Here is a 20,965-nt window from a genome sequence, read left to right on the forward strand (position 1 = left end):
CATTCACAATCAAGCAGGTAGAACAATGTTTGCAAGAACGTAGAGCCAACATTAGTTTGTTGCAGAATAGAAAACAAATGCTTGGGAAACGCGATCAAATGCTTTTGCCAGGCTAACATTAAGTAATGCGAGTTGCTATAAGTGTTTCAACAATAATCAACAATAGTACAAGCGATATGAATGTTTGTACAGAGCAGGCCATTAGTCCACACGTTTCATGAAGTCCAATTAGACATTGTAATCTATTAGACAAATTTCTTGGCTAGAATTTTATAGTCAACATTGCATAACGTTATGGGACCTGTAGCCCTCAGCATGACGTAATCTTTCTCGATCGGTACTTTTTGTAATCAAAATCGTGTGTCATTTGGTGAAGGACTGTGGGAGAGTCTCGCTCTCGAAGCCCTCGGGGAAAATTCTAATTAGAATGGGGCAAAGACTATTCTTAAATGCTTTATAAAATTCACCTGAAATTCCGTCACAACCTGGTGTTTTTGATAAAGGCAGCTGATCTATGGCAAGTTCAACCTCTTACAAAGTAAGACAGCCGTTTACAGCAGAACACTCTTCGTCTTTTAATGGGCCAATAAGAGAGACGAAATGGTTTTGAAGTTCAGCTTCATTGGTATGTTGATTAGCGCTAAACAGTGCTTTGTAGTTATTCTCAAACTGATTAATTATGTAATGTGTACTTGTCACCAAGGTGCCATTAGAGTATATGTCCAGATATTTTTTTTTCGACCTTGAGTGGGGATATCCATCTGCATGTAGCAAATAACGGCAAATTAGTAAAACAAGTCGTCAAACCGTTGCACACCGAGGAGCGTGGAGTTAAGCTTCCAAAGCGCCCAAATGCGGCCGGAATTTAGCATTACAGTTTTCACCTATTCGGGCGATGACTATACAATGGCCTGGAAATAATACAGGTTCAGTAGAACAAGACACTCCACGGGATAGGAGCGCTAAAGAAACACAAATCCTATTGAGACGTGCATGAGAGCTTCTTTCAATGTGCGTGTACAAACAATTTGCTTTGTCTGAGGCGCCAATGTCAACGAGCCTATTCATTTCAATAATCCTAGATAACACATCAGCGCTCCTGTCCCTGTAAGTTCAGGGCATTGCACGGTCGTTAAGTTCACAAACACGATTATAGTCTCCCATAAGCACAGTGGTTCTGTCACATTTCAACAAGGGAGCGATACTTTCAAGGAAAGCAACACTATTAGTTACGTCATGAATGGCATAAACTTTTACCAAACGGCATGGAACACCATATACAACACAAAATCACAACATATAAATCGCCCTTCAGCGTCAACTTGATATATCTTAAGGCGGAATATGGAAGGTCGCTTTTAAGAAACAAAAAGCAAGCCGCCGAGAGACCAACAGAATCTGACATATAGATGTTATAGTCAGACTGAAAAAGCTGAATGGCTGTTTCAGTCTCTTGGTCACTCACGATCTTTGTCTCCTGAATGGCGACAAAGTCAAAGCGTCAGTAGGAGAGCAGTCCGCGAAGTTGCACCTGTTTCTGCCGGGATCTGAACCCTCGTAAATTTAAGGTCGCAAATGTGAGTTGCGTGGGCGCCATGGTTACCACACACTATTTTATGTCACTATTCCATGGAGGTATGGTGTAGCGGGCCAGCCCCCTTTGCACCAGGCCTTTTGGATCTCAAACGCCGCCACTTCCCTTTGTGTTACGAAGACCGATGGCGACGTGGTTGCTTTGAAGTGCTTGTCTCAATGTTGCTTTCCTCAGAGGACACCGAGGTGCTGATGGTACGCCGTTTCGGAACTATTGTGTCGGCTACTAAACGCACCATCGACGTGTACGGGGTTATGGCCTTGACTGTGTGGTTGCTCAGCAGCGCTGGTCGTAGCAGTAACAGCTTCTGCAGTGGCCTTCTGATCGTTGTCTGGCTTCACGTCCAGAGATGACTCGTCATCACGAGGCGGCAGCTGCTCACTCCGACACCCCTTCTCCTCGCTCTTCTCAGATGACTCAACGCAAGTTGTTGACGCGCATCAGCTGGTAATGGTGGGTTCACTGTGCTTGGCTTCACAGTATTTACTGGAAGATCACCCCTCACATCAAGGACATCTGTGGCGCCTATGATTTCCTCCTGCACACAGTATCATCCCGAGGACGAGTGCGGTGTCGTAGCTTATCGGCGTACGTAGAATGTGCAGCGGCGGCAATTCTCACAACGAGACGTTCGGCGATGCCGGCGGATGTGACCGACTCTGTGGCAACGAAAACACAGAGGTGGTTTCCCAGGGATCAAAACGAGGCTCTGTATGCCGCAGTTAGTCAGCAGGTGTGGAAAGTCCACAACGGTGACGCCCTCAGCAAGCGACAGCACATCTCGGTCAACTGTCATCAATATCCGCCACACGCCAATTTTCTCATGTTACTAATGGAACTTTACCGAAGGGCTAGAGAACGCCAAAATTTAGAATGGTTTTTGGGACTGAGCAACAAAGTCGGCCCACAGGCGCTGACGAAATTCACGTCAGTCCCACGCTGCGCGTGCCGGCTGCCTGATGCACGACAGCCATGGCACCATGCGGTGAACTGGTGGTACGGAACTATGCCGAGCGTACTTCGGGGCCGAATTCATATTTCATTTAAAACAAGAATCAAAATGAGATAATGACGGCAATGGAAGGCCAACAAACAGGTCTATCTAATGCACTTTGTCTCATATGTTCACATGGAGCACCTAAGCATTGCGAAAACCGGAATTGAAAGTGGGTTAAAACGGGAATTTTTGTTTGTCAGATTTTTTATTGCGATAGCTATTATATGGATAATCCAAGCGAATTTATGCCACCGCCGCCGCCGCCGTGATGTTCTGTATAAACCAAGGGCGATAACATCGCATCCCTTCCCTTGGAATCCAGTCTGTAACCCATAACGACCATCGGTTATCTTTCCTCCTCATTACATGGCCTGCCCATGCCCATTTCTTTCCTTGATTTCAAATAAGATGTCATTAACTCGCGTTTGTTCCTTCACCCAATCTGTTCTTTTCTGAAACCTTAACGTTACACCCATCATTCTTCTTTCCATAGCTCGTTGCGACGTTCTCAATTTAAGTAGAGCCCTTTTCGTAAGCCTCCAGGTTTCTGCCCCGTACGTGAGTACTGGTAAGACACAGCTGTTATACACTTTTCTCTTGAGGGATAATGGCAACCCGCAGTTCATGATCTGACAAACGCACCCCAGCCCATTCTTATTCTTCTGATTATTTGGATCCGTGGTCACTACCTGCCCTAAGTAGATGTATTCCCTTACCACTTCTAGTGCCTCGCTACCTATTGTAAACTGCTGTTCTCTTCCGAGACTGTTAAACATTACTTTAGTTTTCTGCAGATTAATTTTTAGACCCACCCTTCTGCTTTGCCTCTCCAGGTCAGTGAGCATGCATTGCAATTGGTCCCCTGAGTTACTAAGCAAGGCAATATCATCAGCGAATCGCAAGTTACTGAGGTATTCTACATTAAATCTTACCCCCAATTTTTCCCATTCCAGGTCTCTGAATACCTCACGTAAACACGCTGTGAATAGCATTGGAGAGATCGTATCTCCCTGCCTGACGCCTTTCTTTATTGGGATTTTGTTGCTTTCTTTATGGAGGACTACGCTGTCTGTGGAGCCGCTATAGAGAGAGTAAAACATCTTTATTAATAATATTTGAATGGCGAGAGCAGTGTGGGAGGAACCCTCAGTCCAGGGTCCCTAAGATGATTCCGTCGATGTTTCGAGCCCGTTGTATCACAGCTCGGAGGACCTCGGGAGGTCCGTCGCGGAGGGCATCGTCCCACAGCTCTTTGTTGCGTAGGGGGTAAAGGAGAGTTGGCAAGGGAGGAAAGAGGTTTGCAGTGCACTCACTCGTGACGTGGAAGATTGTGGGCGAGCTGCCACAGCCAGGGCAACGATCTGCATGACAGTGTGGGTAGAATTTATTGAGAGAGACAAGATTTGGAAAAGTTGCAGTTTGTAACTGGCGTAATGCCACTGCTTCCTCCCGCGAGAAGCTTGCCCGGGCCGCTTTCGCCGGGAGTCATATGGGAAGCGGCTTTCTCGCCGTTTCCCACCGACCGCCTTTTCTTCCCGGGACTTTGTTGCCGCTCCCCGCGCCTCTACAGCTCTGAAGCAGTTCCAACGCGGCTGCCCCTGCCGGGGCCATAGCTGCCTTGGCGTGTTTTCTACACCATGAACCAAGAGCTTCAAGCGACCAGCTCTTCCGAGGCCCATGTTCTAAATGGGCGTGCAAAGGGCCTTCGGCCAATTCACCGCTCTGTTTCGATGGAGCATTTATCTACCGCAACGTCATTTTCCAACGAGCAGAAGACGCAATCGGCGACGGAGAACGCCGCCGCGCGTTCCTCAACAACAACGAAGACGCCCCAGGTGGATACCGCGGGAGTGGCCGCCGATCCCATCGTCGCCAATTTTCCCTCCCAACAGCGAGAGGTGGACACTCCGACCGGGAAAAGGATGGAAGAAGATGCTGCCCCGAATATTTACGACGACAAAACTGACGACGAAACAGTGGCTGTTGGAAGACAGTCATACATAAGCGACGCATCCGTCACACGCGCGCTAGACGCAACCCTCCGAGAACATCTTGGGCATTCCGGACGCCTCCCAGCCTACCGTACGCAAGCGCATTCGGAATCAGAACCTCCCTCAACTTCCTTTGCACGATGAAAAGATAATTCTGCGGCCTCACGGAGGACTTTGTCTCGATAAGTGGACGCGCCCAGAACTCGCCAGTGCTCTATGGAGTGCAGCCGGCTTATCACCGAGGATCGTCAGGACATCATATTCCGACTGCGACCTCAGCAGAACTTGGCAATCATCAGCACACCCCAGTCACACGTAGCCGACGCATTGTACAAGGTGAGGGAGCTGAACCTTGGTCAGCAGGTCTATCCCATCACGACATATTTTGCGGCCCCAGACAACTCATGCAAGGGAATTGTTCCTGGCCTTTTGCCCGGTACACCGTCTTCCAAGCTAGTGGATGAGCTTGTGGCTCCTGGAACTCAAATACTTCAAGCACGAATGATGGGTCAAACCAACGTTGCGTTGGTAACATTTGCAGGACTTAAAGTGCCTCGCTACGTGCGTTTCTATGGTGCAGAACTCCGCTGCTACAGCCATCGACCCTGCCAACTGGTTTGCAAGATATGTCACAAGCTCGGCCATTGGGCTGATTACTGTCCTACGCCGCAAGTGGTCATTTGCGCGACGTGCGGGACTGACAACCCCACCCCGTCACATCCGTGCACCCCACATTGCAGATCCTGTGACGGCACCCACCCTACAGCGGATCCAAACTGCCCGCGGCGTGCTAGGCAGACACTGAGCAAAGCTTGGGTGCCGAAAGCTCTCGAGAAAGAGCAGCGTGAACTCCAACCCTCCAGCGACCCGACCACTACCACAGATACGGCGGAGACCCGAATGTCGCGCGCCCCAACGAAGGAGACCAGAAAAGTCCGGTCGGAGACCCGTTCGAGATCCCGTCGCAGGTTCAAGTCTCGGTCCCGATCCCGCGAGGCATCGGTGCGCCTCCCAGAGAAGCGCCCTCCTTCCCCATCTTCCCAACAACCCTACAAGAAGGCCCTGCAGACCAACGCCCCAGCCAAGGTGACCCTGGTCCCTTCAGGGGTGCAGCGAACCCCGGAGAAGAAAACAGCAATGGAGGCGCCTCGGGAGGTAGGTCGGGCGGAGGGTCTCCCACAGCTCGCTCCGCCTCGTAAATCTCTCCCTACCCCTTTCCCTATTACCAATTCGTTACCAAATCCCGATCCTCTAATAGAAATAGCCCGCCTACGTCGTGACATGGAGGCGCGCTGTGAGAGCCTGCAAAAACAAATGGACGCGCTCGTGGCAGACATGAGCACTAGTATGCAGGCGGCTCTGGACAGGATAGAACGCCAAATGCAGGCCCTTCAAATAGGGATTATGGAGCAAGTGAAATCATGTATAGAGTGCACTTTCGCACGCATGCAAGTTCCTGAGCTTCGCGGTAACGAAAGCGCGCTTTCCGGTCAAGGCTCTCGGCCGCAACCTTCAAATGTGGGCACCCGGCGCCCTCGTCCCTATGCACGACCGCCTGCTTCCTCTCGCGATGATGATGGCGCCGTGTAACGCGGAGCAACTAGTGGTGTGGCAGTGGAATTGTAGGGGATTCCGCAGAAAACGAGCTTCCCTACAGCAGTATATCGCCACATCCACGAACCCTCCCGATGTCATCCTCTTACAGGAAGTCAATTGCACCCCTTCTTTATCCGGCTACAGCGCGCTCTCGGGTGTCTCTCCTCTTAATGTGGGAGCCTTAGTATCGAAACATGTTACATGTCGGATGCATACCACTAACATTGACATTCCTCACCAAATATTGGAAATAATTACGCAAGGTAAACGCAGCGAGTCTGTTTATACTCAATGCATACAGTCCCCCCCGTTCGCGAACGCACTGCTTTCAGCACCTACTAACAGAATTTGGTAGGTTTGGACGGGTTTGTGTGGTGGCCGGCGGCTTTAACGCTCCGCATAATGCATGGCGTTACGTTAAATCGCAGGCTAAAGGGACCCGCTTATGGAATGCCATCTGTAACATGAGATACACACTGCTTACCGACCCAGAGCACCCCACTCGGATGGGCAACAGCGTATCTCGTGACACCTGCCCTGACCTTACCTTCGTGCGCAATACTGGCCCAGTCGTTGCGCACGGGCCTTTAGAGGAGCACCTTGGTAGTGACCACTACATTGTGGCGACCACCTTGTCATTACGGGGTACGCGCAGGCCCAAGCGAAATGTGCGTATAACGGATTGGGCGAAATTCAGGGAACGTCGCCAGGACCCACCTGAGCGCCAAGGGTACGAACGCTGGCTTGACTCTCTCGCACAATATCTAGAGGCCACCACGAGCACACTGCGAACCACAACCGAGACACCAGACATAGACCCGCATTTACTTCATCTTTGAAACGCCCGCAGAGGGTTGACACGACGATGGAAACGACAACGCCTCAACCGCAAACTTAGGAAACGTATAGATCAAATTACACGGGAATCTCAGGAGTATGCAGATATCCTTACGAGGAATAACTGGCGAGGATTTTGCGATCGCCTCTCAAGCACATTGAGCACAGCAAAAACGTGGTCGATTCTTCGCTCACTCACATATCCCACCACAACAAAGGGAAAAACATTTCAACAGCTGCACATCCTAATGTGCGAGTACAAGGACGATGTCTCGACACTCCTCAGAGAGCTAGAGAAGCACTTCATACCCACAGGCCCGCCGCCGCAGTACCCCGACTATCCTTATGTAGGCGAGGCGAACGAATTGCTCGATGCAGACATCACATCTGACGAGGTGCGGGTGGTCCTACAAGACCTACGCCGCAACACGGCACCGGGAGCCGACCACATCCGATTCGCCACCCTTCGTAACTTCAGTGACGCGGATATTAACCACCTCACCCATGTCTTCAATGATTGCTGGCGCAAGGGCATGCTTCCCCAAGCATGGCGACACGCCGACATCACACTGATCCCCAAACCGGGCAAGCCTGTTAAGGTTGAAAACTTACGACCCATCTCCCTAACATCCTGCATTGGTAAGCTCATGGAGCATGTACTCCTGCGGCGTCTGCAGCCCTTCCTCGAAGAAAAATAATTCTTTTCTAACTCTCAATTCGGATATCGGGCTCATCTGTCTGCCAAAGATGTGCTTTTACAATTGCGGGAGGAAGTCATAGGACCTCCGTCGTCCGCCCAAACGAGAGCACTCATCGCCTTAGACCTAAAAGGGGCATTCGATAATGTTGAACATGACCTCATCCTTCGCAATGTTGCACATTCACACTGTGGAATTCGTATCTAAAACTATATCCGCGCATTTCTTCGAGATCGCACAGCCACCGTAGGAATGGGACCGCATCGATCCGGTACGATTCGCCTTGCAGGACGTGGGACACCCCAGGGCTCAGTTCTTTCCCCTACTCTATTCAATATCGCGCTCGCAGGGCTCCCCCGGCTACTCGACCAGATCCCTGATGTCGCCCACGCTATTTATGCGGACGACGTTACTATCTGGTCGACACGGGGTTCCGACGGAGCCATCCAGGACCGACTGCAGCAAGCAGTCGATACAGTTTCCGAGTACGCGAGAAAATGCGGCTTAAGATGTGCTCCGGAAAAGTCGGAGCTCATAATCATTCGCCCCCGGAGCCGTTCCTCTACTCCCCCTATCACTGTGCACGTGGATGGCACACCGATACCACAGGTTGATCGTGCTCGTATCCTCGGTCTACACGTCCAAGCGGATGGCAGGTCAAACTACACTGTTTCCTTTCTATCCAGACAGATTGAGCAAATTCTGGCCATGATCCGGAGGGTCTCGAACAGGCGCTCGGGCCTTCGAGAAGAGGACCTGCTGCGCTTGGTGGAGGCATGCGTGATCAGCCGCCTTACATACGATCTCCCATTTCAGCGGTTGACCCAAGCGCAACAACTTCGCATAGACGCAATGATTCGCAAAGCGACGAAGCTGGCCCATGGCCTCCCGAACTATACTTCCACACACCGTCTCCTTAACTTAGGGACACATAACACACTAGGCGAGCTGCTAGAGGCACATTGGGTCAGCCATCGCCAGCGCCTCCTACTCACCCCTACTGGCCGCCATCTTCTCACACGGCTAGGATACTCTGTCCCATCCCTTGAGTCTGAAACCCGTCCAACGATCTTGTCGTCAGCGATACGCCAAGTACCAAGTATTCATCGATTGCCACGTAATATGCACCCCGAGCATGACAAAGGGCGGCGCAAAGCCCGTGTACGATACATTGGCCGCATGCTTGCAAACATCCGGGAAAGACGTACTTTATACACGGACACATCACGCACTCAAGAGGGCTATACCTCGGTAGTTTTGGATGGCACCGAATCCCTGAGAGACTCTGTTGAAATGCGCGGAACAAATGCCGCTTACGGAGAAATTCTCGGTGTTGCTCTTGCAATTCGATACGCCATCCGTGTTCCTGAGGAAGTGTATATATTGACGGACTCGCAACAGGCATGCCGGGCGTTCCTGTCAGGACATGGCATCCCGAGAGCGGCGCACCAAATTCTCAAACAGATCCCGCAAAATACACCAATCACACCTCCCAGCATCAACTTACTCTGGATCCCTGGTAATACCTCGCTGCCGGGTAACGAACGCGCACATACGGTTGCCAGAGAAATTTCCCTCCGGGCGACTCGGCGTGGTGAGGCGACTAGTTCAGAGTGGGGGGATCCCTTGCTCCGTTACAAAGACGTACTCCGTCATTATACACGCATTCGTCGTACCCACACCGCACCACCGCCGTCCCTCTCGCGGGAGGAAGCAGTGGCATTACGCCAGTTACAAACCGCAACTTTTCCAAATCTTGTCTCTCTCAATAAATTCTACCCACCCTGTTATGCAGATCGTTGCCCTGGCTGTGGCAGCTCGCCCACAATCTTCCACGTCACGATTGAGTGCACTGCAAACCTCTTTCCTCCCTTGCCAACTCTCCTTTACCCCCTGCGCAACAAAGAGCTGTGGGACGATGCCCTCCGCGACGGACCTCCCGAGGTCCTCCGAGCTGTGATACAACGGGCTCGAAACATCGCCGGAATCATCTTAGGGACCCTGGACTGAGGGTTCCTCCCACACTGCTCTCGCCATTCAAATATTATTAATAAAGATGTTTTACTCTCTCTCCCGCGAGAAGGACGGCGGTGGTACAGCGTGGGTGCGACGAATGCGTGTATAATGACGGAGTATGTCTTTGTAACGGATCAAGGGATCCCCCCCACTCTGAACTAGTCGCCTCACCACGCCGAGTCGCCCGGAGGGAAATTTCTGGGGCAACCGTATGTGCGCGTTCGTTACCCGGCAGCGAGGTATTACCAGGGATCCAGAGTAAGTTGATGCTGGGAGGTGTGATTGGTGTATTTTGCGGGATCTGTTTGAGAATTTGGTGCGCCGCTCTCGGGATGCCATGTCCTGATAGGAACGCTCGGCATGCCTGTTGCGAGTCCGTCAATATATACACTTCCTCAGGAACACGGATGGCGTATCGAATTGCAAGAGCAACACCGAGAATTTCTCCGTAAGCGGCATTTGTTCCGCGCATTTCAGCAGAGTCTCTCAGGGATTCGGTGCCATCTAAAACTACCGAGGTATAGCCCTCTTGAGTGCATGATGTGTCCGTGTATAAAGTATGTGTTTCCCTGATGTTTGCAAGTATGCGGCCAATGTATCGTACACGGGCTTTGCGCCGCCCTTTAATTGTCATGCTCGGGGTGCATATTACGTGGCAATGGATGAATACTTAGTGCTTGGCGTATTGCTGACGACAAGATCGTTGGATGGGTTTCAGACTCAAGGGGTGGGACGAGTATCCTAGCCGTGTGAGAAGATGGCGGCCAGTAGGAGTGAGTAGGAGGCGCTGGCGGTGGCTGACCCAATGTGCCTCTAGCAGCTCGCCTAGTGTGTTATGTGTCCCTAAGTTAAGGAGACGGCGTGTGGAAGTATAATTCGGGAGGCCATGGGCCAGCTTCGTCGCTTTGCGAATCATTGCGTCTATGCGAAGTTGTTGCGCTTGGGTCAACCGCTGAAATGGGAGATGGTATGTAAGGCGGCTTATCACGCATGCCTCCACCAAGCGCAGCAGGTCCTCTTCTCGAAGGCCCGAGCGCCTGTTCGAGACCCTCCGGATTATGGCCAGAATTTGCTCAATCTGGTCTGGATAGACTCAAGGGGTGGGACTCAAGGGGTGGGACGAGTATCCTAGCCGTGTGAGAAGATGGCGGCCAGTAGGAGTGAGTAGGAGGCGCTGGCGGTGGCTGACCCAATGTGCCTCTAGCAGCTCGCCTAGTGTGTTATGTGTCCCTAAGTTAAGGAGACGGCGTGTGGAAGTATAATTCGGGAGGCCATGGGCCAGCTTCGTCGCTTTGCGAATCATTGCGTCTATGCGAAGTTGTTGCGCTTGGGTCAACCGCTGAAATGGGAGATGGTATGTAAGGCGGCTTATCACGCATGCCTCCACCAAGCGCAGCAGGTCCTCTTCTCGAAGGCCCGAGCGCCTGTTCGAGACCCTCCGGATTATGGCCAGAATTTGCTCAATCTGGTCTGGATAGAAGGGAAACAGTGTAGTTTGAACTGCCATCCGCTTGGACGTGTAGGCCGGAATACGAGCACGATTAACCTGTGGTATCGGTGTGCCATCCACGTGCACAGTGATAGGGGGAGTAGAGGAACGAACGGCTCCGGGGGCGAATGATTATGAGCTCCGACTTTTCCGGAGCACATCTTAAAGGGAAGCTGAAGAGTCTGTCGAATTCAATAAGACGCTCATATACGGATGCGGGAACCTTATAAACCATGTAGGTAAAATTTGGGGGTTTTTTTTCAATTAGGAGCGACGTAATCGTCGGGTAAAATTGCGCTGTAGCTCCGCCCCCCGTCGAATGCCGCGCGCTGCTGCTGACGCTGACGATGCGAGCGGAGACCGGAAATCGCGGTGTTGTGACGTCAACTCTAGTGTTTTGTTCCTTCGCAGCCTGCGCGACCGTGCCTGACCAAAGCCACCTAGAAAAAAAATGTAAGGCCTCCGCATCACCTCCTCTCCCCAGTCAATACGTCACGAGAGTCGGATGGTAGCGGTGGATGGGGGAGCGCTGCGTTTCTAGAACGCGGCGCGCGTTCTGAAAACAAATTTTCTCCGTGGCTGCAACGCTAGAGCGGCAACGCGTGGAGCATTTGCTTGGCGGCTTTGGTGGGGCATGCTGCACCGTAAACGCGATTGCTTTTCTTCGATTGTGCGTGGTTCGTCGTACACGGAAGCGCAACGATGCCTGGCTGTTGTTGCGCACCAAACTGCAAGTCCAATTATGACGGAGGACAAAGTGTCCGAGTGCACAAGTTCCCATCTGACCGAGCCACTCGGGAAGCATGGACGAGAGCAGTTCCTCGGAAGGACTTCTCGCCAACGAAGTACACAGTGGTAAGTATTTCTTCTCTCTATTGTTATTCTGGGTTTCCAGACGAATAGGTTTCGTCAGCATAGTGCGCAATGCATTCGTGCACGCGTGCACAATAGATGGGTCTCTGCACCTGTCGACGCGCTTGTAAATTCAACATTTTCGTCGAGCTTCATACCTGTAACGGCTTGTTTTTTTTTTTTTATTTCAGCTCTCTGAAAAGCATTTCTTGCCATCGGATTACTTGAAGACGACATCTTACACGGACGTCAAGACAGGAAAAGTGGTCGAAGTTGCCATGAAAAACATCCGTCTGAAGAAAACTGCAGTTCCGAGCTTGTTTCCCAATTGCCCTGCCTATTTATCGCGTCCGCAAGTGTGCGTTCGAGAAGCGCCGGCTGCCAAAAGAGTGCGCTTGGAAGCCACATATTTGCAAAAAGCAATAATGCTTTCTCAGCAAACCCAAGCAGAAGAGGACGCCAAAAATCTGGTTGGTAGCTTTGCGGACTAGCTGAAGGCCTTGCCAAGCTTTCAGTGTTCGGACTTCTGGACAGTTTTGAACAAGGGCTCCAAGGTTTTCTTTTTGGACTTGTCACTTCAATCTGCTCCTGCAGTCCGTACTTCGGTGATCGTGTCCACAGACCTGCGCGTCGAAGTATTTTTTGGTGAAACGGGTGTGAGGAAGTGTGGTGATGTTTTAGTTCCTGAAAAGCTGTGCGACTTGAGAGATTTGAAAAGTGTGTTACACATGATCGAACAGACACGTAAGGATATCAGCACTGAGCGTTCTGAAAAGGCCCGTCATCTACTGACATTGGTTTCGACATTGCTAAAGGAAGTAAGTGGAAAACATTTCGCATACGAGTTGCAGGAATGGCATTTGGAAGTGCTTAAATTCTTGAAGAGTCAAGTTTATCTTGTTTTGAATGATGCTGGCCGATATCCCCCGATTTATTGGTTTTTACTAGCCTTTTGTTCACAATTTCACCTCATGCATATAGATCCCTGAGAAGTTCGATGAAGCTTAAGATGCCGCATCCTGATACGATCAGAAGACTGTGTTCATCGTACGATGTACGCCCTGAAACGGAGCAGCAAGAATGTAGCTTTCTTTCCTATGCAAAGCGTATTGTAAGCACATATAAAGAGCATGAAAAAGACTGTAACGTTAATGATTGATGAGATTCACCTTCAATCATTTTTTGATTACAAGGCTGGGTTGGTTACTGGTGCTGCGGTAAATTCATCGACTGCAGCAAAAACTGCCCACGTATTTATGATACAGAGCCTGCTTTCTTCAAACAAGGATGTTGTACACATCCTTCCTGTGGCACAACTCGATGCTAAGGCGCTGCACGACTTCCTTCGGAAGATTGTTTTTGATCTAGAGGCATCTGGTTTTAGAATATTCGCAGTGATCTCGGACAATAACTCCATAAACAGAAAAGCCATGTCCTACTTCGCTAAGCCGGCAAGTGTCAGCATTGTTTACCAGCATCCTGCTGACCCATCACGACCCCTGTTTATTGTGGTGGACCCAGTTCACATACTAAAGTGTATAAGAAATAACTGGCTGAATCAAAGAAACATTGGCAAATGCATGTACTTTCCTGAACCGAAGAGTGATGAGGCTGAACCAAAGATACTTACAGCATCTTTCAAGGTATTATGCCAGCTGCACGAAGCTGAAAAGCGTGAGCTCTTGAAGCTAGCACCAACGCTCACTTTGAAGGCACTGAACCCCTCAAACATGGAACGGCAGAACGTTGAACTGGCCTTAAAGATTTTTAACTCATCTACTGTTGCTGCTCTCAGTGTTGCAACGTTCCAGCATGCAAAGGAAACCTCTCAATATGTCGACACCATTTTGACTTGGTGGAACATTGTTAACGTCAAGACGCCAAGAAAAGGACAGCGGTTGCGAGATCAATTGCAAGGTCCAATAGTTTCATCGTCATGTCCTCAACTAGAATTCTTAGAGAGAATAGTTCAATGGCTATGACAATGGCCGCTTGACACGTGAAACGCACATAGCTTTCAGCCACACTACCCATGCCTTGCACGAACTTGCCATATACTGTCCCAAAGAGCTTCATTTCGAGTATGTTCTTTTGGGCAAATTTCAAACTGATAGCTTAGAGGATCGCTTTGGAAAGTACCGGCAATTGTCTGGTGCCAATTACCACGTGTCTATAAGGCAGATATATGAATCTGAAAACAAATTGCGTTTGCAGAAGGTTCTGGACCTGCCAGATTTGGACATTCTACTACCACCGAGCGCGAACACGTTGGAGACAAGTGTACATTCAGGAAACGGCCAATTTCAAGTCACTGTGACCGACTCCGACATTGAGAAAAAAACGTCAAGGCTACCGGCACTAACCTATGTTGCCGGCTATTGTGCCCATGCAGCTCTCAAAAAGCTGACATGCGCATCTTGCAGTGAAAGCCTTGTGATGCAAGAAGTCGATCTAGATGACCCTGAGAACGTATTAATCACGAAGATGACAAGGGGTGGCCTGAAGTTTCCACGAGTAGCTGTAGTTAATGCTGTACTCTTTACTGAAATTATATTGGACAAGCTCAGGACACCAGAATATGCCGTACGATTTTTCAGCCTTCCTAGGCAGAAAGATACTCTTGTCGGCCTTGTGTTCCCTACCCTTCATGACTTTGAGGATGTCGATATGTGTGATTTCGGTCATCCTGCACAGGAGGTAATGGGGCATGTTGTAAGTGCTGCAGCGAATACACTGCTGAACAACTTGTGCCGCACAGAAAACGACAAATTACGCAACGCCAAGAACGACCGAAAATTGCAGACCTTGAAGGCCTGAAATGCTTCTCACTATTTATTTTTTATTCATGAAGCTCTGTTTTGTTGAACATCTACGTATGTTTGTGTTGACAGAACCCTTGTAAAAAGAAACATGTGGCGTAGCTAGGACTTATTTGCCTACATTATCAAATTTTAAACCCTGCATTTTGGCCAATTCAAATGTTATTTGAGTGCATTGTGCTACCTGTTTATGATTCGAACTCTCCATGCTACCGCAATCCATTAATTGCATGTTTTCCTTTAGGACTGAGAGTAGGCCTCTCGTTTTTTACTTACTTTTCACCATTATCTCAGTATTTTATGAAGACCAATAAGGCCTGCAAACAAGGCGGGTGGAAATAAAATAACCACAAGAAATGGTACAACAAAGACGGAAGCTTATTCTATTTGAGAATTAGTTGTGCGCGACCCTATAATGATAAAATTTTCACAATAAAATTAACCTCGATATTCGTGTGTCTAGCGAGGACTGTTTTACGCAATGCAAGAGTGAGAATGATAATTGTATATGGAAGATTTAAAATGTTTGTTTCTGAATGCAGTTCTTATCATTTGTGAATAAAGTATATTCTGTGTCTTCAATATGCAGTTTTCCTCTTTCTTGCGTTCCGTCTAAAGTTGAGTGACTAAGCAGCATGCAGTTTGCTTGTCTTAGTCCCGACCAAACATCACAAGCACAATAAGGCAGGTCGTGTTGTGATACACGCAAAAAACAAAAATGTTGCCAATCAAGTAATCTAAGGAAGGTATGAAAGAATGCTGCTTTCTATGGTGGTGTTGACTGCGGTGAACCAGCGGCTCCCCCTTATTTTTTTGCGTCAGCTATACGTGTCTTGCTTTGGAAACGAAGCATCTGAATTTATAGGTTGCTGTCACTTTAAGGACAGCACTAATTTTCTCATGCCATAGTATCCGCGACGCGCAAAGAGACACACTGCAAGCGCAACGAACCTAGGCGCGGAGACGCCGACGGCGTCGACTGTCCGGCCCATCCGACTAGCGTGACGTCACACCGGCGTACGGAGGCCTTACATATTTTTCTAGGTGGCTTTGGCCTGACCGCGCTTGTTTCTGCGTGCGTGCCATCGTAATCTGCTTCGATCGACCCTGCATTCCTTTGTTGGTGCGTCTGCGTGTATGTAGAGTGGTAGTATACGGCCAGCCCTGCAATTCGGCCTGCGCAGTTGCTGTATATGGCCACAGAATGAGACAGGACTACTTGCCACTAGCAGGCTTTCTAAACGCAGCGCGAAAAGATCGGAGCAACGAAAACAAAGACGGCACGAGTGCGGACTGACTGATGATAACTGGTGTTGGATGGCCTTATGAATACACGAACTCGCCCAAACCTGGATTTTGATTTACTGCGAGCTCCTTCGTGTTAGCACGCTGAACGGAAGGTGCATGTTTATCTCCTGCCCTTGACGCAGGTTTCGCAGCTACCATAACGTAGTGCAAATGTAGAGTTTGCATGTGCTGGAAAGCCGGCGCACGCCAGGACGCTACGCTCCCCCCTTCTCTCGCGCACAGCGAGAAACCGACCGTCTCACGTAGCCGACGGAATTCGCCGCCTTTACGACTTCGGTTACGAGTAGTGTGCGGATGGCGCACAGATGAAGGTCACTACACGTACTGCATGAACCGGGAAGCTTTTCACGCGTTTAAACCGTCTTTGTAGATTGCCGACAGCTTTGAACAGCGCACAAATGCCGACGATCGCATCCCCGCTTACGTTCCACGAGGAGGCATGCAGGAACACAACAATACAGTTGTTTGACCGGAAACGAGCTCACTAGATCGCTTTGCAAAAAACATACTCACCAAAGAGCGTTTCCAACACGTAGAGATCCCAAGACTTCGCTTTCGTTCACGTCGAAAGCACTGCTCGCACCAGCATCGTTTGCTTCTTCGAGAGGCCGGCTCTTCGCAATCGGCTCGTACATGTAGGGAGTAACGCCGAACTCCTCAGAAAAACGCAGTCTCTCAATTTTCCATTACCTCTTAATTTTCCATTACAGCACCAAACTACCTGGCACCGCGCTTCATGTGTAGCGGCAGCGGTCGGTCACTAGAGTTGACGTCACGAGGCGCCCGACCAATCGCAGGCGGAAACGAGACGCGCGAGCTGGGCGTGTCCGCTGCTGCACTTTTCGTCGAAATAAAATATATTTGCGCTTTCTTTCGCTCAATTTCGATACGATATTCGACTTCGGAGGGTTGAAAACCATTATGTACACATGTCCACTCATTTTTTCTAGAAAACCTTTCAGCTTCCCTTTAAGCCGCATTTTCTCGCGTACTCGGAAACTGTATCGACTGCTTGCTGCAGTCGGTCCTGGATGGCTCCGTCGGAACCCCGTGTCGACCACATAGTAATGTCGTCCGCATAAATAACGCGGGCGACATCAGGGATCTGGTCGAGTAGCCGGGGGAGCGTAAACGATAAACGTCATCTGTCTTGTCCGCATTTCTTTAACGCTGCGAGCCCGGCACTTTCCAGTAACGAACGGCGTGAGCGTTATCAGCATGACATAGCATTGCCGACAGGAAAGTAGCGGGCGCGGTGTTTTCAAGAAAGGAAACGCAAGCAAGGCAGGTGACGATTATCGTTGTATGGCAGATATACACCCCAAAGGGTGAATGTTTTTTATAGAGTATGACTGGCAGCTCGCCTGCACATTCTTGTTTGTGTTCTGTTGCACTGTGATAAAAATATGGTTTTGTTGTTGTTCTAATTCTGTTGTAGGCCGTAGACTCTGAGAGAAGTTTACACCCTTTGGTGTGTATATTTGCCACACAACGATAATCGTCATCTGCCTTGCCCTCATTTCCTTTCTTGAAAACGCTGCGCTCGTTACTTTCCTGTCGGGAATGCTGTCATGCTGATAACGCGCATGCCATTCGTTACCGCGGAAGTACCGGGCTCGCCGCGTTAAAGAAAGAAAATGCGTGCAAGACAGACAGCGATTATTGTTGCGTGGCAAATATACACCCCAAAAGGGTGCAACTGTTTTTAGAGCGTAGCTGCTGTCGGGACCTGCAGCGGGCTTGTAGACTCACGCCGGCATCGCGTGGGTGCGGTGTGCTCTTTGGAACAGTCATGTAAGAGTGGATTGTCCCGCCATTTGTGACGACTGGCACCTCTGGTCGCTGCGATCCTTCGTCATGGAAGCATCCACCAGGAGATGCGGAGTACCATACCTATTACGTAACCCTTCCCAAAACCGGCCGAAATGCCAGCTCTCTGAATAAATGAACAGGGTGTTTCACTTGAGCCAAACTTCAAAAATATGCAAATGCTATGTAGCTCGACAGAATCAAGGTAAAAAAAAATTATGGGGTTCTACGTGCCAAAACCACTTCCTGATTATGAGGCACCGTGGAGGATTCCGGAAATTACGACCACCTGTGGTTCTTTAACGGGCACCTAAATCTAAGCACACGGGTGTTTTTGCATTTCGCCCCCAACGAAATGCGACCGTCGTGGCCGGGATTCGATCCCGCGACCTCGTGCTCAGCAGCCCAACACCATAGCCACTGAGCAACCACGGCGGGTAGAATCAAGGTAATGCTGTTTGCCATCGCTTGGAGATACTTTTTTTTTTTTTTGCATTCCGCCGAATTAAATCGTCGGAATTAATCAACTTCTCAAATATTATATAATTAGATTAAAAGTGTCAAGAGCCTAGAGCGGCCAGCTGCGCGGCAATTTTGCGTGTATTCGCGGGCTTTCATGCTCGGAAAAACCATTTCATGTAGCACGCATTGAGCAAAGGAATGCTGTATCGGGAGTTTTTCGTGCTGCTCTACAATTTTTCTCATTGACACTTTTCATCTAATGATAATAATAAGCGACGGCGAACACCATTACCTTGGTTCGGTCCAGGTGCGTGGTATTTGCATATTTTTAATGTTTGGTCCAAGTTATGTGAAACAACCTGTGCATTCATTCATTCATTCATTCATTCATTCATTCATTCATTCATTCATTCATTCATGGCCACTTTTTCCTACTAGCGTCAGCAAGCAACAGTTCCTTTTTTGGATGCCACGCATCGAGCCCCCGTTTTTTTTCTGCACAACGCACTTCTAGCGGCGGTTTTCCGCGTTCTGCATTGGATGATTTACCGAAGTCGCGTGCAACACTCGATGACATTGCACGCATTCGGTGCGACGAGTTGTCTCTGTGCTGGGTAGCGATCGCTCCTTCGAAAGGAAAGGCACGCGGGCTGCTGCGCCTTTCCCCAGCCCGCGCCTTTTCAGTTGATTACATCACCAGTTTTGTGTATCTTGCGAAGCTGTTATGAAGCTTGGGGTGCGATCGGACATGGCTGTTCGGCGCGTTCGTTCGGTTACCGGCGCGCGCGATTGGCCTACTCCGCGCCGGCGTCGCCAGCCGCGGGGCGCGGCCACGTTTTTGGTGACGTCAAAATGACGACACGCTCCTGTCAATCATCCTCCCACCGAGCATTTCGTCTGCTAGGCGCCGAACCCGACGGGAGCTGGGAAGTTTGGAGCGACCATACGGCTTCGCATGGCGCGTCTGCTGGATTGGATTGGATCCAACAGGCGGCCTTTTCGGCTGCGGAATGGCACGTTTGAATCCAATCCATAGTTTAATTCGAGAAAATGGCGCTTCCGTTGGGAACTTAGGTTGTTGCGCTGGCGTTTCTAGAGGAAGGAGGAGAGCGGGTGGCGGTGCGAAACGCGTTTGAAGAAATGGTAGAAAGTGAATTCCGGCGTCGTCTTTGTTTCTCGAAAAAAATAATTCGTTGGTTGTACAGATAAATCGACATCATCGGTGCCAGGGAGCCACTGGAATGTTGTCGTTGCCTCTTGAAAAGTGCGCCACTCTTCCCGTCGTTTTTTTTTTCTTTTTTCTTTTCGCTGTGCGCGACACCACATATGGACGACGCAAAGAACCTATTAGTTATAAATTACAGTAGTCACACGTACTACTATTTGAAAACGTGTTTGGGCTTGAGAAAAAAAAAATTTTTTTTATAAAGATTTAATTCATTTGGAAGACGAGAAACCTTTGGTTTTGTAGTATACTGTTTGCAAGCAGACGACAAACGACGGAAGTAAACTTTCAGGGAGGTCACCGCTTCCTGACTGGCTGCTCTCTCCGCCCCGCTGTCACAAATTTTGCCTACAACTTTGTGACGTTGCAGCAACTGAACAGAACGCGTATCGAACAAAATATCTCCGATCGCGCCCCTGCAGAGTTGGTATTCGCCGTCGATTATCTCTTGATTCAGAAAAAGACTTTCCGTACTTTTGAGGGGAACCACAAATGATGTCATAGAAACCAGCGTTTCTATAGTTTACAGTAAAAGCTCGTTAATTCGAAATTTCGGATAATTCGAAGTAGTCGCCGCGGTCCGTCCAACAATGTATTGAAAGCAATATGTAACACATCCCGCTTATTCACACTGAAATCCGCACCGCCACCGATAATTCGAACTCCGCATCCTCGTGGATGGGGAGGGTGCTAGTGCGCGGGCCGCGCAGCTTTGCTTTTTCGATCAGCGGCAAGGACGATAACACCGTCGCCGCGCGCCGTGTTCTTTGTGTACGAGCGTGCGAGGCGTGGTGCGAGGGTTAGCCGGCGAACGCGGCTCAATCTCGCGTGCACGAGAGGGGAAGGTGTAAAGCCCCTTGGAAGGTGGGGCGGAGCGCGCCCTCTCTTGTCGCGAGCGAGGCAGGGAGGTGAGGCGAGGGAGGGAAGGGGGGACGATCTTCGGCGGCTGCTGCATCTGCGACGTGGCCAAAGTGCGCGCCCGTGTGGGCCTCATCTTCAAAGGGATGATCTGCGACGTTTGCAGAGTGCGCGTAGTGCCGGTAGCTTCATATGCGATCTGCTTTCTACGTTTCGTTCGCGTTGAAGCGTGAGCTGTACTAATGTCAATTCGCTCGCTGCTACTGCTGCGTCTCCTTACTCCAGCGTTTTTCAGCGAGTTTCCGTGGTCATCGAGCGAGATGCGTTCATGCTTACCTGTGCGCGCGTGACACAGTGCTTGTTAATTTATTTAGTAAGTGAATGCTTACAAGTTTATACGGCTGGTCGAAGCAA

General features: G+C 49.8%; 1 protein-coding gene across 1 annotated transcript in view; it reads right to left on the minus strand.

Annotated features, from left to right (window-relative positions):
• Nucleotides 1-547: 547 nt before the first annotated feature.
• The window catches only part of LOC142577530 (mitochondrial amidoxime-reducing component 1-like), a 54,829-nt gene continuing 34,411 nt past the window's right edge, over nt 548-20,965 (minus strand). The window contains exon 9 of the mRNA XM_075687105.1: nt 548-761. The gene's annotated coding sequence lies outside the window, so the exon portion shown is untranslated. The remainder of the gene's footprint in view (nt 762-20,965) is intronic.

This window comes from Dermacentor variabilis, chromosome 1, assembly GCF_050947875.1.
Source record: "Dermacentor variabilis isolate Ectoservices chromosome 1, ASM5094787v1, whole genome shotgun sequence".
Lineage (NCBI taxonomy): Eukaryota > Metazoa > Arthropoda > Arachnida > Ixodida > Ixodidae > Dermacentor > Dermacentor variabilis.